The 15,855-nt window shown below is 46.1% G+C and overlaps 1 protein-coding gene across 5 annotated transcripts in view; it reads right to left on the minus strand.

Moving 5' to 3' along the window:
• Itsn1 (intersectin 1) overlaps positions 1–15,855 on the minus strand; it is a 180,310-nt gene that overhangs the window by 164,026 nt on the left and 429 nt on the right. Inside the window, exon 1 of one of the 5 annotated variants that reach the window (XM_026786610.1) lies at positions 14,760–15,782. The exons of the other annotated variants lie outside the window; for them this stretch is intronic. The gene's annotated coding sequence lies outside the window, so the exon portion shown is untranslated. Of the gene's footprint in view, positions 1–14,759; positions 15,783–15,855 lie in introns of those variants that run through there. 5 annotated transcript variants of the gene reach the window in all.

Genomic DNA, 15,855 nt, shown 5'->3' on the forward strand with positions numbered 1-15,855 from the left:
CACACACACACACACACACACACACACACACACACACACACACCAAATGAGTGAGTCACCCTGATTTATACCTTTGCTAATACTTCTGAACTAGAAAAGATTATTCAGGATAGCCTCAGCAGTACAACCAAGATCTCCTCATCTCTTTCCCAACAGCAATTTTTAAAAGATCGCAGGTGCCAGCCAGAAACCAGGACATCTAACAAAACCCCCAAATTTACAACACAAATTCCTATCAGTGATGGTTCTGAAAACAGAATCTAAAGGAAGTTGTTCCTCTTAGGACGAAATCCATGATAAAACCCATAGGAATGACTATAAAGCACCCCGCTCTATCACACACTCCCCAAGAATCAGGGGTCTCAGAATACAAAGGAACTCCTCATCATGAAGGAACTCCTCGCCAAAGTAGATCTACTCTGGAGCTATGGCTTCCAAACATTTCCTGTTACTTTTTAAACTAAAATGTGGGCTGAAGTCCTGAAATGTAGTTACACTGACAAAAAGTTCATTCATACCAAGTCTTCATTCATACCATGTCTCACAGAATGATGGGAATGAGATAGTACCTGTGAGACATCTGGCTGGTACAGATCACATTCCTGGGTAGTGATGTTCAGTTACCCTGGGATGCCTTCTAAAGCACCCTACTTAGCCGCAGAACAAACTCTCCATCCTGCACCTAAAGGTCACTTATCTGATGGACTCCAGCAAAAAATCCAGAACCTAGAGGATGTCAGGTGTGGAGGTTTGCATAAGGAATCTTGCTCAATCTCTGGGCGTGGTGGCTCATGCCTTAATCCCAGCACTTGGGAGGTAGAGGCAGGTGGGTGGCTGAGTTCAAGGCCAGCCTGGTCTACAGAGTGAATTCCAGTGCAAACAGGGCTAAACAAAGAGACCCTGGATCAAAATAAAATGAAACGTGTCTTGGGGCTGGAGAGATGTCTGAGTAGTTATGAGCACTCGCCGCTCTTTCTGAGGACCAGAGTTCGATTCCCAGCTCCTAAGTCAGACAGCTCAAAACAGGGTCACTCCAGCTCCGGGTGGCCTCCACAGGTATCAGCACTCACATGCACATTACCTACATGCAGACATACACAGGCAAGTAATTTAAGATAATAAGAATAATAAAGTAAGTATTTTTAAAAAGAAAAAAGGAATTTCCCCCCGCCAGACGCACGTTCAAGCCTTTGTCCCCAGCTGGCAGTGTTATTTTAGGAGACAGGAAATTTAAAGGAGGAGGGCCACTTGGAAGTCCTGTGTCAGCTATGGGTGAGCTGCTCTGCTCCACCACCTATTCCGTACATGAAGTTCAGCTTTGCCTCACCTACAATAGCAGAGACTGAAGCTGTGGGCTGAAACCACCAAAACTGTAAAAGAACTCTTATTTCCTATTCAGCAGTCTCTCTCAGGTGACACACTGGGGATGCTTCTTGAAAAAGAAGATAAGGGCTGGAGAGATGGCTCAGTGGTTGAGAGCCTTGCTGCTCTTCCAGAGAGTCCTGAGTTCAATTCCCAGCAGCCACATGGTGCCTCACAACCACCTATAATGAGATCTGGTGTCCTCTTCTGGCCTGGAGGCATTCATGCAGACAGAATACTGTATACATAATAAATAAATAAATCTTAAAAAAGGAAAAACAGTTCTTGGGAAGAATCAGTTTATTTCCCAGATGTTCACAGGCACGCACATGCGTGTGCACACACACGACGTGGAGCTGAAGAGCAGTCTCAGTGACTAAAGGCACTGCAGTCCCTGTCATATCACACTGTACCGACCACTAAGTCTCAGCTGCCTACATCCCTGTTTCCGTGGGATCCAATGCCCTCCCCTACCCTCCGTAGGCAATGCATACATGCTGTACACATACAGACAAGCAGGTGTATACACATACATGTAAATAAAACAAATCTTTAGAAAAATATAAGAGTTTACTACTTTGTAAGCTAATTTAAAATATAGAAGTTCAAACACAGATTTCTAACATTATTAGACAATGATTCCTTCCCAATATATGGGTTATTAAATGAAAATCTCAGTACCAGGCATGGGATACCTCCCTAGGAGATACTAGTCAGAGAGGCCCTACAGGCAATTTGCTCTTGCTCTTGGTTGCCCAACAAACCAGATGGTAACAGCCTACTGCTGAAGACATACCACACTTTGGCAGAAGAAACCAAGCTGGAAGTGACCTGGAACACCCCCCCCCTCCCATTAGCTTTCCTAGGGGGATAGGAAAGTACAACTTAGGCACTGCAGGGGAGAAGACATCAACACTATCCCCACAGCCAACCCTGCCTACACATACAGCACTAACCTGCCAGACAGCATGTGCATTTGGATTGGATTTCAGGCCTATTCCACAGGAAGGAATTCAGGCCTGGTACTGTAAACCTGGGCAAAGCCTATGGCTCAGGGGTTATACACCCTGGGGAATGAAAAATGACATGTTGTCATGTTTTTACTTTGGCAACTGGAAAGGTAGCTCAGCAGTTAAGAGAACTGGCTGCTTGTTTTTCCAGAGGACCTGAGTTCAATTTCCAGTACCCACAAGGTAACTCAAAACCATCCAGTTCTGGGGACTCTCTTCTGGCCTCCAAAGGCACCAGGCACACTCACAATGCAAGACATTCATGCAAGCAAAACACCCATACATATAAAGTAAATGACTTTAATAAAATACATGTTTATTCTTATCCCATAGATTAGTGCTACCTTCAACCTTGGCCACAGAAGCATCTCTCTGCAGTGACTCACAACAGGTCAAAGGACTAAACACAAGCGTCTGTGGAGAGCCCAGCCCTAAATGGGACATCAGCAGGAACTCCAGGTCTAAGGCTCAGAGAACATCACAGAAAAGGGACAGAAAGAGCCACAGAATGGGGAAAAGGCTGTGCAATGCTGTCTTTAGGGCATGATATGACATGGAACTCTGAAGTCTCTGCAGCTATTATCTACACAAGAATAAGTCAACAAGATGGGTGGTCAACATTCCAGCACGCAGCTCTAACAGAACTTAGTGGTTTCTTAGCAAAAACGGGAGAGGACGTGAAGTAGAGAGGGGTATGTGTTGGGGAAGCTTAGGGGAAAAGGGGAGGAGAAGCTGGCGGTACATATATGATTAAGATCCATTGTTGACATATGAAATGGTCCAAGAATAAATGAGATTTTTAAGAAGTTTTTTAAATGGCATAGACTCTTGTAGATGTCCTTTAACATACTGAAGAAGCTCTACCAAGTGTGGTGAAGTTTTAGCATAAACGGATACTGAGTTCTCTCACAAGGATTCTGAAAGAACTGACACAGTCGCATACTTTTCTACATTACGAGCGAGCACCAGTTGGTTTTTCCAACACTGAACCAGCCTTACATCCTGGAATAGCCTCATTTAATTGTAAGAAGGATGCTTTCCTGTTGTGATGGAATTACAGGACTGCAGGCATAAGCCAGAGACTCCCAGGAACCCTTCCCCAAGAGGTGTCACCAAAAGTTCAGCACTGGGAGTCCTAGAGAAAGGGGCTTGGCGCTGAGGCTCCAAGGGCTTTCTCTTTAGCCCAGGTGATGTGTAGGGCAGAGTGGGAGCAGCCAAAGGAAGTGGTTCTCGGAACTTGCTAGGAGAAGCCCAAGGACACAGTGTGCATTAGAGTACTTGCCTAGCATGCGCAAAGCCTGGATTCAAATCCCCTAAGCTGCCAACAGTAACACAGGGAGTAAAGAAATAAGAAAAGGGAAGAGAGAAAGGAAGAAAGGAGAGAGGAAGGGAGGGAGCGAGGGAGAGGGAGGCAAACAGACAACAGGGCATTTGGAGTGCAGGTTATGGAAGGCAGAACTGAGGAAGAGGTATAGAGAGCTGGAGTACAGTCAGCAGGGAGCTTTATGTAGAAAGACAGAGATTCTCTGCTAAAGGCATCAGTTCTCAGAGTGCAGCATGTGGAGTCCAGGGCTTCCCAAGTCCCTCCCAAGGAGTGAAGGCCAAAGTTATTGCGGCAAGAATGCTCAAATATCATTTGCTATTTCTCCATGTTCACATTTTCACAAGAAAAAATGCTGCTGATTATGACTGCTCCGTCTTTACGGAGCAGCAGGCCCAACTGTGCTTGCGGCCACTGTCTTTTTCACTAGGTCATACACTTAACTGTTTTAAGCCATGCTCACATGAGAATATTCTTAACCAATTGGGAAATATTTTATTTATTAAATCTTGACCTTACATATATATGTAATATTCTCATGGCTAAGTATTCAAAAAACACTTACATACATGACAGACTGAACTATGATACATTGAGCAAAAGTATACATAATTATTTGAGTTACCAACTGAATTACCTGCCTGGCTGGGCCTTTTCATGTAATATGATTTTTATGTTAGTTTTAATGACAGGAGACTTAATTATTTGATTAAAGATTTCTAAAGAATGGAGTGGACATGATCCTTGGAGAAAAAAAGAAGGGGGACGGAGGGGAGAAGGCAAGCACAGGGACCTGCGTTCAATCCTAAAAACCTCATGTCTAAGACTAAAAACCACTGGGGCCGACAGAAAGGCGGCTCAGCAGTTAGGATCTCTTGCTTGTCTTCTCGACAATATGAACTCGGAGGCTCGCGACTCCTGTAACTAGTTCCAAGAGCCCTGAGGCCTTCTTGTGGCCTTGGCAAGCACCGCAGTCACGCACAAATGCAAGACTGGCAAGATGGCTCAAGGGGTAAAGCACTTGTTGCCAGGGCCTAGAATGCTGAGTTTAAGGACAGCGACCAAGATGGAAGAAGAGAAATGACCCCAGAAGTCATCCTGTGATCTCCACACACTCTCTGTAGCACACGCAAAACCAAGTTCACACACACAGAGTAAAAATAATTAATTTTTATACTTATTTATGTTTAAGAGTGTTTTGCTTACATACATGTGATACTCATGTGTTCCAGTGCCCTTAACATTTAAAGGCACTGGATCACCTAGAACTGAACTCATAGCTGGTTGTGAGGCACCCATTGGAGCTAGTGTGGCCTACAAGTTGAGGGCTCAGTCTCAAAGACTGTTTCTACTTCACATACCAGCCTCAAGTCATACTTACTCCCAAGTTCCCATCACTTCTGCCAGACAGAAGAGGTTCCCACCTGTCCCTTCAAGCTCAGGGACACACTAGAGTCACAGAACTGAGAAAATCACCAAATCTGTCAGAGCAGCCCACTGGGACAGACGGGACCCACCGTTCCACACCTCAGCAATCCACAGTCCAGAGTTTCCCAGGCCTGGCCACCCGGTCTCCACGCCGCCCTACACTGCAGGCATGACTGATCAAGTCACTATGAGACTGAACTCAGCTTCCGTGACCTCTCCTCGGACATGTGAGGGCTGGCAATTTCAACCCCATCAGCCAGCAACTGTGTGGACAGCCCTTGGTCTGAGGTACTTGGCACCAACTACTCTTCCAAGAAACATTCACACTAAGGAAGACTAGCGATAAGCATCACAGACAGAATGTCAGGAAGGCACACGAGACAGGAAGACAAAGAGAAAGAGAGAAAATGAGCATCAGACTTAAGCTCACAGAACTACGATGCAGCCCCTACACCTCCCTTTCCGCGACAGAGAAGCAGTTCTCATGCTGACTCCTAGGCTGGGCAAACAAGTCCTCCCTCCCCTGAAGAACTCCTCTAGGCACCTCAGATGGCAAGCACTGCCCTTCTGAGACTCTCCAACAGGAAGTCCTCCTGAGCACTTGTGCCCAGGCCTTGGAACAGCTGGGGACCGTTTATTTATATGTTTGCTTATTTATCTGCCCCCACTGGAATATAAATAGAGCAAGGACAGGGACCCTGTCAGTGCTGCCCTTGCTTCTGCCACACCACCTGGCACACGGCAGTCAAGCAGGCATGGTTCTGGCTCTGCAGATGGGATGGGCATGAAGCAATGGAATGAAGCCTCCAGAGGAAACAAGCCAAGACAGTGTCCAGCACATGGGGAAGGGAACGATCAGTTTTCCCATGGCCAAGCAGTCACACAAGCTACTGGAGGAGAGGGCAGAAGGCCCAGGCAGCAGGCAGGATCACACCCTGACAGTGAAGGTCCTTGGGACTTGAGGAAAGGCGCCAAACTTCGTAAGACGTCTGGCGGGCTTCAAGAAGGCTTACACAGCTAACTGAAGGGTAAGCCTTGGGTTGTGTGGCTCTCTACAGGAGTCTTTTAGTAGCACAAACACAGAAAACAGAACCCAGATAGTGCGATAGGTCTAGGGATGAAAATCCAGAGATGAAATGAAATAAAATAATAATTTAAAAAAACAAACAGGGGACAGGGTGGAGCTGAGCTCTGAGGTCCCAGATGTACAAAGAAGGAAATGAAAGTACTAGGAAGCTGACAGCCCTCGATAAAGGGAAAGATCAATTCTACACGGGCTTGAAGGTCAGACCCTGACCGGAGAGAGTGATGGGTCACATCCACATTTGGCCAGCACATACCTGAATGAACACACACACACCCCACAGACAAGCTCACACACATACACACACACATACACAATTTCAAAAAGTTTTAGAGAAAAAAAAAGGAAAACTAAAGAAAGAAGGCAGACTACAGTCCTAAATCTGTCATCCAAGAGTTCTCCTGATCTTTATGAAAAGCCTGCAATAGTGAGTGACCAGAAGTGCCTATCACAAAGGTGACAATGTCTCACGACATACCGACTGAACTGGCAGCCCTTTATGTACCTAAGAGTACAAACAGGCAAGGCAACAAACACAGACTCCAGCTCTCGTGTAAACGCAGGCGCCAGTGTGCTGCCACAGATCGGGAGAGTTCATTTAGAGTTATCAATTGAGAGGCGTGAGGCTGCCCCACTGGCAGGCCTGCCTTTGGTGCCCACGGCCAACAGGTCTTCCGTCTACCACACTGGCAGCAGCACACTGGGCCCTGGAGGACCGTCACTGGGTGTCCACCAACAGCACTGGAAGGTGAGACTCTCTACAGGCTTTCCATCTTTTTAAAGCCTTATTTATATTTTCAAAACATTTCTTCAATAAGCATGCACTGCTTCTGTTGTAAGAAAACCATGTTATTTTTTAAATTACCAAACCACAACTATAATATCTTTTCAGCTGATGTGATCAAAAAACAGCTACAGATAACGCATAATGACTGCATTAAAATTAACTGAACCAAGAGGAAAGGCAAGGTTACAATCACGGCAGGATTACCCTTCCTCGGACAACTTCATCTTCATAGAGCAGCCTCTATGAACACTCGCTCATAATACAGAGATTTTTAAGGATCCATTTCTGTGAATTTACAGTTTCTTCCACAAATAAGACCTTTCCCCTCAGCAACCACATCCATAACCTCATTTAATGGACCATTTATGGTATAAAATAATTCTTGATCTTCCTCTTATATTGCATTTTTGTCTGGGTTTGGTTTTTTGGGTAGTTACTTGCTCATTTCAGATTTTTTGGGTTGGTTTTTTTTGTTTTTAACATGGCCCTTGCTAACCTGAAATTCACTATGTAGCCTAGGCTAGCCTCTATCCTCCAAAGTGCTGGGACTGTAGTTATAACCACCCTACCCATCATCTTAGCCTGCTATTTTATTTGATCAACAGTACCTATGTTCCTGAAGAGAAAATGGGGTTATCTCCCAATAGATCCATCATAAACTGATAATATCCAAAGTCGCAAATGCAACCATGCTCCTAATTTATCAAATGTCACTGCTTCATAACAGAGCACACTGGAAAGTTCTCAGCTGGCCTGCCTGTGCTCCAGGCGCTCACGAGGAGCATCTTACACCAAACTGCCAATCGCCAGCCCACAATTACACGCACAGTGCCTGCTGAATTCAAGCTGCCCTTCCACCACCGCAGCCAAGACATCCAACCGGACTTGCGCTAAGCCAGGATCTTATGCGATTCTCTTTCTCACAGAACTTCAAACGGCTTATACAACTCATTTATCTAGCACTATCTGAGACCCAAAGAGTAAATCGCATTATTATCTGTACCAGAAAGATAAAGTACAAGGCCTAAAGTAACTAAAGTGGAGCTGACTTGGTATTTCTCTTGTTCTCCTCCAGACCACTCATCCTGGAAGCTGAACTCCAAAGGGAGCCTTCACACAGAAGCAAGCCACGTGAACTGTCAATCAGCTTCCTAGCCCCTGGGGAGTCCAGACCAAGCCAGCCCTCTCTTCTCCATCTCCAGTCTGCCTTGCAGCACTTGTCCGGCCGTTCTACACCACACACCAACACGCGGCTGCTGAGGGGCCTCCATGGTCAAGGACATGGAACAATACCGACGACGCTCTTTGCCCTCCTGCAGCTGGCATCCTAGTAACAAGTCCCCAAAAGCATCTTCATCCCCAGTTTCTCTAGTCATTAAAAGAGCAGTTCTATCTGAACAGATCCAAAAGTAAGCACCACTTTCCACTGGGCACTGCTATTTGCAATCTGCTCTCGAGTCTAAAGTGGAAGTAAGTAGATTTTTATAAACTATTAGATGCACAGTGCATAAACCCTTGTGACAGATAATTCACAGGAATGGTGTGAGAACGCATTCGATGCCCCTAATTTACCAAACACACGGCCCTCCTACCAGCCAAGTGGCGCAGGAAATGTGTGCTGCAGCCAGGTTTGTAGCTCCGGCGCTTGAGAAGTCAGAGTGGAGGACATTCACAAGCTCAAAGCCAGGCTGGGACAGCCTGTGCCATCGTGAGACTCTGTTTCAAAACAAACACAAAGGAAGGAAAGAAAGAAGGAAAAGAAAATCATTAGCCCTGAACACACAGACACACAAAATAGACAGATGGACAGAGAGGGCGCCAGGCCGTTTGTTTAAATGGCTTTATTTAAATGGCTAAGTCAGAGTCTTCCTTAGCCCAGGGCATTAAGGTCAGTGACTCATAGCATCTATGTATGTCTTACAGCGATGCCATCAGAAATCAAGACTTAAAAAAAAAAAAAGGCAACCAATAAAGAGCAACCCCAAAGTTTAGCAAAAGAGGATGAGAAGCACTGCCCTGATGTTCTAAGAGGAAGGCAGTTCATTTTAGCCTCAAGGATAAAACTGGCCACTTGCTAGAACCTTGTAACTTTCACATTCTAATTCAGTTGAATCCAAAATCTGCCGCATCCTTCAGAGTTCAATTCTTGGTTCCAGCACACAGTCAAGGGTGAAACATACTTGGTACCACTTCCACGTAGCCTCTAGGAAGCCCCATGCTGCACAACTGCAAGATGGGATTTGATGGTCAGCTGAAAACTCAACCCTGGTGTCCTACCTCACTCGGAAGCACAGATAAACTCAGGCCAGGGAACAGAGGTTGAGAGAAGATGAATTCACACAAGTTAATTTGTTTCACATTCACTTTGTTAGGTGGCTACAAACTTTGTTTCAGCAACAACACTGTAATGTCAACCCATCATCACATTTAGTAACATGAGATTTGTAGTTAGTTTTCTTAAGGCTCTCCAAGTGGACCAGAGCATCTTTCACTCAGGCCTTGGCGGTGCTGAAGTGAACTTCTCAGCTGGCCAGCATGGAAACGCCTAGATAGGCTCCCGGTTGTCTCCCTCGTCACAGTTCTATAGCCTTGTGTTCCCAAAGCGAGTCCACACAAGTAAAACTGTGTTTCCAAGGTTGACTCTCCTCTATTGCTCTAATCCTGTTTTTCAAGCAAAGCACTTTAGGAAGCTGTGCAAGCTAAATGATGAGGGACGGCTGCCAGGCAGCTGCGGAGGCTTACCTGCAGCCAGCTCACAGGGACAGCTCTTTAGGGAATGTTTAAATAGGCCCCGACCCCACCCTCCAGCCACCCCCCCCTAATTACCACTCACATTATTGCTGGCCAAGAAATCTCTAAGTGCCTAAACACCAAGAATCAGGAATGCAAAAAATATTCTTATACCACCAATCAGGCCAAGAGTTTTGAAAACTCTGGCTAAAAGTTTCCCCAGCTCCTTGCTGGCTAAGCTACTTAACTTCAGTTTCCAAAGCATATTCACAGAGTTTATGGAGGTTACGTGAGTTAATGCACACAAATGCTGCAAAAGAACTGTCAGCTGCTACCATTGCAGGTGCGTGAATGTTCTGACATCACCCTGCACTGCACAGCGTACAGATGCTAGAAAGCCACAGACAAACTGCTCTGTACTGGCTCAGTCACTCCACCGTGAGGAGCACGGGGTGAGACTGCCACACCACGATATGAGGGAAAACTGCTGCATGACCCTCCCCGACGGCAAGTGGAAACGCACTCTGAAGGTCTTTCTCCTCTATACGCCACACACAGGGCTGCCCCAGTCTCGCGCAGAGAAGCTTCTTTTTGCAGGGAGTCACAGTAAGGCAGACTCAAAACTGATCGAGGTGCTGAGAACAAGTGACCGTTGAGTGCTGGGCCCCACATAGGACATCTGTCACCCCTCAGAGCTCGGCAAACATTGCAAGGCAGAGTGTCAGAGCGAGGATGGGACGGAGCGCTACAAAAGGCTTCTTGTGGGTGTGACATGGCTGCTGCAGCCATGAACTCCAGCAACAGAAGTCACTTCCACAGACTGGAGCCATCAGCATTTCATCATGGAGAGTGGAGGGGCTTGGAAGCCCCACTTCGCCCCGAGGAACTACGGACAAGTTAATAGTCACTGGGGGAAAGGAACTCATTTCTCAGCAGGGTAGCCACTGGTAAGTTGCTCTTGCTCAAGCAGATAACCTCTCCTCCATACTCATCCAAACAATCCTAATTAAATGCAGTGGACCTGTGCCCCCCCGCCAAAACACACAGACATAAAAGTTGGAGGGAGACTTGTTGGGAATAAGACGGTGAGCGGCAGCGGGATAAGAGAGGACAATGGGGGATATGCTCAGACAATGTACGTTATGTGTCTGAAATTGGTTGTTTTTTTTTTGTGGTTTTTCGAGACAGGGTTTCTCTGTGGTTTTTTTTGGAGCCTGTCCTGGAACTAGCTCTTGTAGACCAGGCTGGTCTCGAACTCACAGAGATCCGCCTGCCTCTGCCTCCCGAGTGCTGGGATTAAAGGCGTGCACCACCACCGCCCAGCCTCTGAAATTGTTAAAGAATAAGTGAGCCTTAAAAAGATCTTTAAATGGGGCAGTGGAAGTGCACGCCTTAATCCCACCACTCAGGAGGCAGAGGCAGGTGGATCTCCGTGAGTTCCAGGACAGGGTGGTCTACAGAGTGAGTTAAAGGACAGCCAGGGCTACACAGAGAAACCGTCTTGAAAAAAACCAAAACCAAACAAAACTTTAAACTTTAGCATCACCTGAGTCTCCAGCTACGCTTCTAGCACCTAGGCGTTGTAAAACCTTTGCTGTATGTAGTGTATGCACTTGTATGTGAAGACATATTTATCCATGTAGGTGCATGTAGTCAACACTGGGATGTCTTTTCCTCAATGGCTCTTCCACCTTAATTTCTGGAGACAGTCTGTTGCTGAAACTAGAGCTTGTCATTTGGCTAGTCTAGCCAGCAGGCCCCAGACATCGTCCATCCCCCTGCTCCTGGGGTTAAAGCTGGCCTCTAATTTGCAATAATTCTTCCACCCATCGCAATTCCCAGCTTTTAAGTAGGCTCTGGGGATCAGAACTCCGGTCCTCATGCTTGAACAGAAAGCACCCTGTCCACTCAGCTATCTCCCCAGTCCCTAGAAATACACACAAGGGAATGGAAAGACAGGCTGCTCTTCCGGGGGACCCAGAATACAATCCCCAGCACCCACACGGTGGCTCATAATCATCTGTAACTCCAGCGCCAGAGGATCTGACGCCTTCTTCTGGTCTCCTCGGGCACCTACCATGTTCATGGTTCCAAAAGATACATGTAGGTAAAACACTCACATGTATAAGTTTTTAAAAAATTAATAATATTTCAAACAAAATTTAAAAAGAAACTCAAAGAGAACCAGTCATTGCAGAAATCCTGTTAACAAGGGTGAAAAATAACATACAAATGTCTAATAAATTGACCAAATTCTCATAGATCCATAGTGATAATAATCAAGTTATTAAATTGACAAATATAGACATGGAAAGACTTGATTTTCAATGTTGAGAAAACAAGTTAAAATATAAATCCATGAGCTGGGCATGATGGCTGGTGTGTGCTTGAATTCCAGTACCAGGGGAGCAGAGGTAAGAGGATCTTTGTAAGACTGAGGCTAGCCTGGTCTACATGGCAAGACACATTCTCTTTCTCTCCCTCTCTGAGACAGAGAGGAAAAGAATGAAAAGAAAAAGAAAACAGCTGGGAAATTGGTCCAGGAGTAGAGGCCCTGGGTTTAAGTCCTAGTGTGTGGGAGGGAAATTTTTTTAGTGCTTTCTTTTAGGCAGAGTGTAGGAAAGAATCATTGCAAGTTAGAAGCCAGCCTGGTCTACATCTAGTGAGTTCCTGGCTAGCCAAGGCTAGATAGGAACGTGAAGAAGGAAGAAGAAGAGGAGGGAAGCAGACATGCGCACCAAGATCCCGGTTTCGCACCACAGCTGTACATGAACAGTCATACGCACACGCAAAAATGATCCAGTATGCATAAGTCGGGTCACGGGTTCACAGGTATTCCAGTTTCCTTGTGTTTACCTTTGTTTTTTAATTTCTCGAAATGTGATATTTTTAAACACAAAGGCTATTAGCTATTCACTTGAAATGACTGAGATTTATTCTAAAGTAGTACAATTAAGAAGGAAGTGATCACAAGATTATTAAGTATACATATTTAGTACCAAGAAATTATCAAGAGACTTTCTTTGCAAACAGGGAGTTTCTATTTGTGACTACAAAGTAAAGCAGTACAGAAATCACGTGAATGTTAGTTTTTGAATTTTATATATTATGCACTTTGATTCTTTATCATCAGTGTGAACTACTACTTAATAACTGGCTGTATTTAGGTATAGGACACAGTGGCACATGCTTGAAACCCCAGCACTTGGAGGCAAGCCTGGGCTTCTTACAGGTAGGTAAAAAGAAAACTGAGGCCTTGAGTGGTTTGGTGACTACACCTAAGTCACTGCCAACATGTGGTAGAGCCCATCCTCTCCAGAGTTTAGCATCGTAACTGCATAGCCCTCCCCCATGTAAACCTGTAACTTATAGGCCCTGCAGCAGACTCATAAAGGAGAGCGCAGGTCATATCAGGGGAGCAAAATTGGGAAGCATACCAGTTGCATGCATTTTCTGGAAATGATTCTTAAAATATGAGGATTGTCATCATTTATAAAAATGGCATGTGAAATGATTAGCCACTATATTGCAACTTAAATTTTGGAGTGCTTAGGTCAACGTTTTGCTAGACTTCTCTTCGGCATCTGACCCAGAAAGACTCTGCGCTGGCTCCCAGCCAAGCCTACAGAAAGGACTAGCATACAGGGCTTGTGGCTCCTTGGGAATGAAACTCACTTGGCAGGTGAGGACTTCAGCATCAGGCTCATTGCAATGTGGTTCACACACTCACTCAGTCACGGGTGAAGGAGTTCCTCCAGGCACTATTTTAGTTTTTACTGAGACCACAGTAACACAAACTCTACCAGTCTTCTGAAACATTTATCATAGCACAAGTATTCCTGAAGAGCGTGGTCGTTTACTAGTAGCCTAAATAACATGTAAAACTTCTACCCTTGGAAAACTTGCTATCTGCTTCAGGAGAGAGACACTCAATAAGATTCAGGAGAGAGTCTTAGGCGACACTCAATAAGAAAGAAGCATGCTGCCAAGGTTCTCCAAATTTTCCTGCCCTGGAGAAATTCCTAGAAAACATATATATAGAAAACACTGACTACTTCCCATTGTCTGACTCTGACGTGGAGAGACAGAAACCTGGGACGTTTATATAAAGCCATCTGAGGTCCAGACTTCAAGACGGAGCCAGTAAGTGGAGCCATTCAGGGAGAAGTCGCTAAAAAGAGAACTGCACAAACCCAACCTTCACGTAATTAACTGTGTAGAAGTCACAAATTTAACAAACTAAAGAGATGAGAGACCAGGGTTACAGCTCAGCCGCATGGATGCGGCACTTGCCTCGCATCCCGAGGCCCAAGGTTCAAATGCAGCACCACACAGAGATGGGTATGAGGCTGGGGTGTAGCTAGGTGAGAGAGCAATGCTTGGCACACTCCCACCCCTGGCTCAATCACCAAAAGAGAGGCCAGAGCGGAGGAATTTACCACGGCCTCTCTTTTAATCTCTTCTAAGTGTCTAAAGAACGTGTCTCAATCTAGGTATTTGGGGAAAAGATAAGAAATGCCAGAGAAAAAGGAAATCACTAATCAACAGCAAAAGAAACAAAAACAAAAAACAAAACAAACATGCTGAGGGACAAACATTTCAGGGAACTAACTTCAGCACTCATTTCTGCCCTGTTTCACAATGCTCGGATCTGAGCAAGCTACAGGGTTCCAAAGTACATTAAAATGTGTTCATTTCCTCTCTTACTCAGGCAGAATAATAACAGTTTTGTGGCGGTGCCACGGTCCTAGCAATTTCAACAGACACTTTTTTTTAGTAAATACCATTTTTTTAACATGTCCTCTCAGAAAGGCTCCTTACTGTGGCTTAAAGGTGTTCGAAACGTCTTTAGCCCTGTCACCAAATCAGTGTCCTCACTTCTTCATTTAAATCCTTTATAGTTCCCTGTGTTCTTTACATAGCTCCTACAAAAGATCTTCCTTCTAGAAAGTTATAAACTACACACACACACATACACACACAAAACGCTTCACGCAGACAGCAAAAAAAAATGTACATAACAGAAACGATAATTACAATGATTGTTGAAATGTCTGCATGGTTCACGCTAACGTTGTATCCCAACAAATCCATTCCTCCTGTTAGCCGCGGTTAGAGAAGCGTCCTGTGAAGCAGCTGGCCTGCTGGCTCCTGGCCTCACATCCTGTCCACCACATAATCCATGAGCTAGCCTTCCTCTTCATCAATTCAGCGGGATTAGTAAACCGACCTCCCCCAAAACAGAATTGATATTTTCCAGAGGCATCTGTTCCGATGCCTTCATTATCTTGGCTATTAATAAGACTCTTTTTTCATTCTGTGTTTTGGACCACCTAGGTACCAAGAGAAAGATACCAAAGATAAGCACAAAAGAACCTCATCTGGCCAGAGTCTGCGTGTATTTACATTTCCAGGCTGGTTCTGTTTTTGGAATATCGGTGAAGAGGGCAAAGTTGGAAACCAACATTCAAAATGCTCCCCAAACACCTCTACACCCTCCAGCTGCAGCAAGAAGCCACTATCTAAAGCGAAGAGTCTAGTCTGAATCACAACAATAGACTACTCATAGGCAAGGGGATCGACGAAGTTGTCTTCCAAACCAAAGGCAAACAGAAGTGAAGGGCGGTCCAGCCAGCTCCTCCTTGCTTTTCTTTTTCTGGGAATCCGGATTGCATTTCCTGGTCCCCCCCAAGAAGGGATCGCAATTGTGCCCTGGGTCCACAGCAGAAACCCGAGTCAGTGCGTGCGCAAGGGAGGGCGAAGCGGCCAGCCCCGGGGACGCGCTCCCGTTGCAAGGGGAACCGCTTTCTGTTAAATACCATCAGAGGCAGCCCCGGCCGCATCACTTCGGGCCGCCGAACGGCATTGACCGCCCTTCACTGACAGGGTATTCCAAGCAGGCGCCAGAGAAAAAAGGATGAGCCGGGGACTCGAGGCCGGGGGAACCGGCGGGCGGCGCGATGCCGCTCCCCTGAGCTCGGGATCCCCAGGAGGCCGGGCCGGCCCGCCACCCTCCGGCGGCCGAGGGCAGAGGGGTCAGCTGTGGAAGGACCGCCCGCCGCGATCCCCCTCGGGAGCACCGGCCGCCGCTGCGGACGCCCATTCAGCCCGAGCCCATCCCGCCGCCGCCGCC

The sequence above is a fragment of the Microtus ochrogaster genome, chromosome 2 (assembly GCF_000317375.1).
Source record: "Microtus ochrogaster isolate Prairie Vole_2 chromosome 2, MicOch1.0, whole genome shotgun sequence".
Taxonomy (NCBI): Eukaryota; Metazoa; Chordata; class Mammalia; order Rodentia; family Cricetidae; genus Microtus; species Microtus ochrogaster.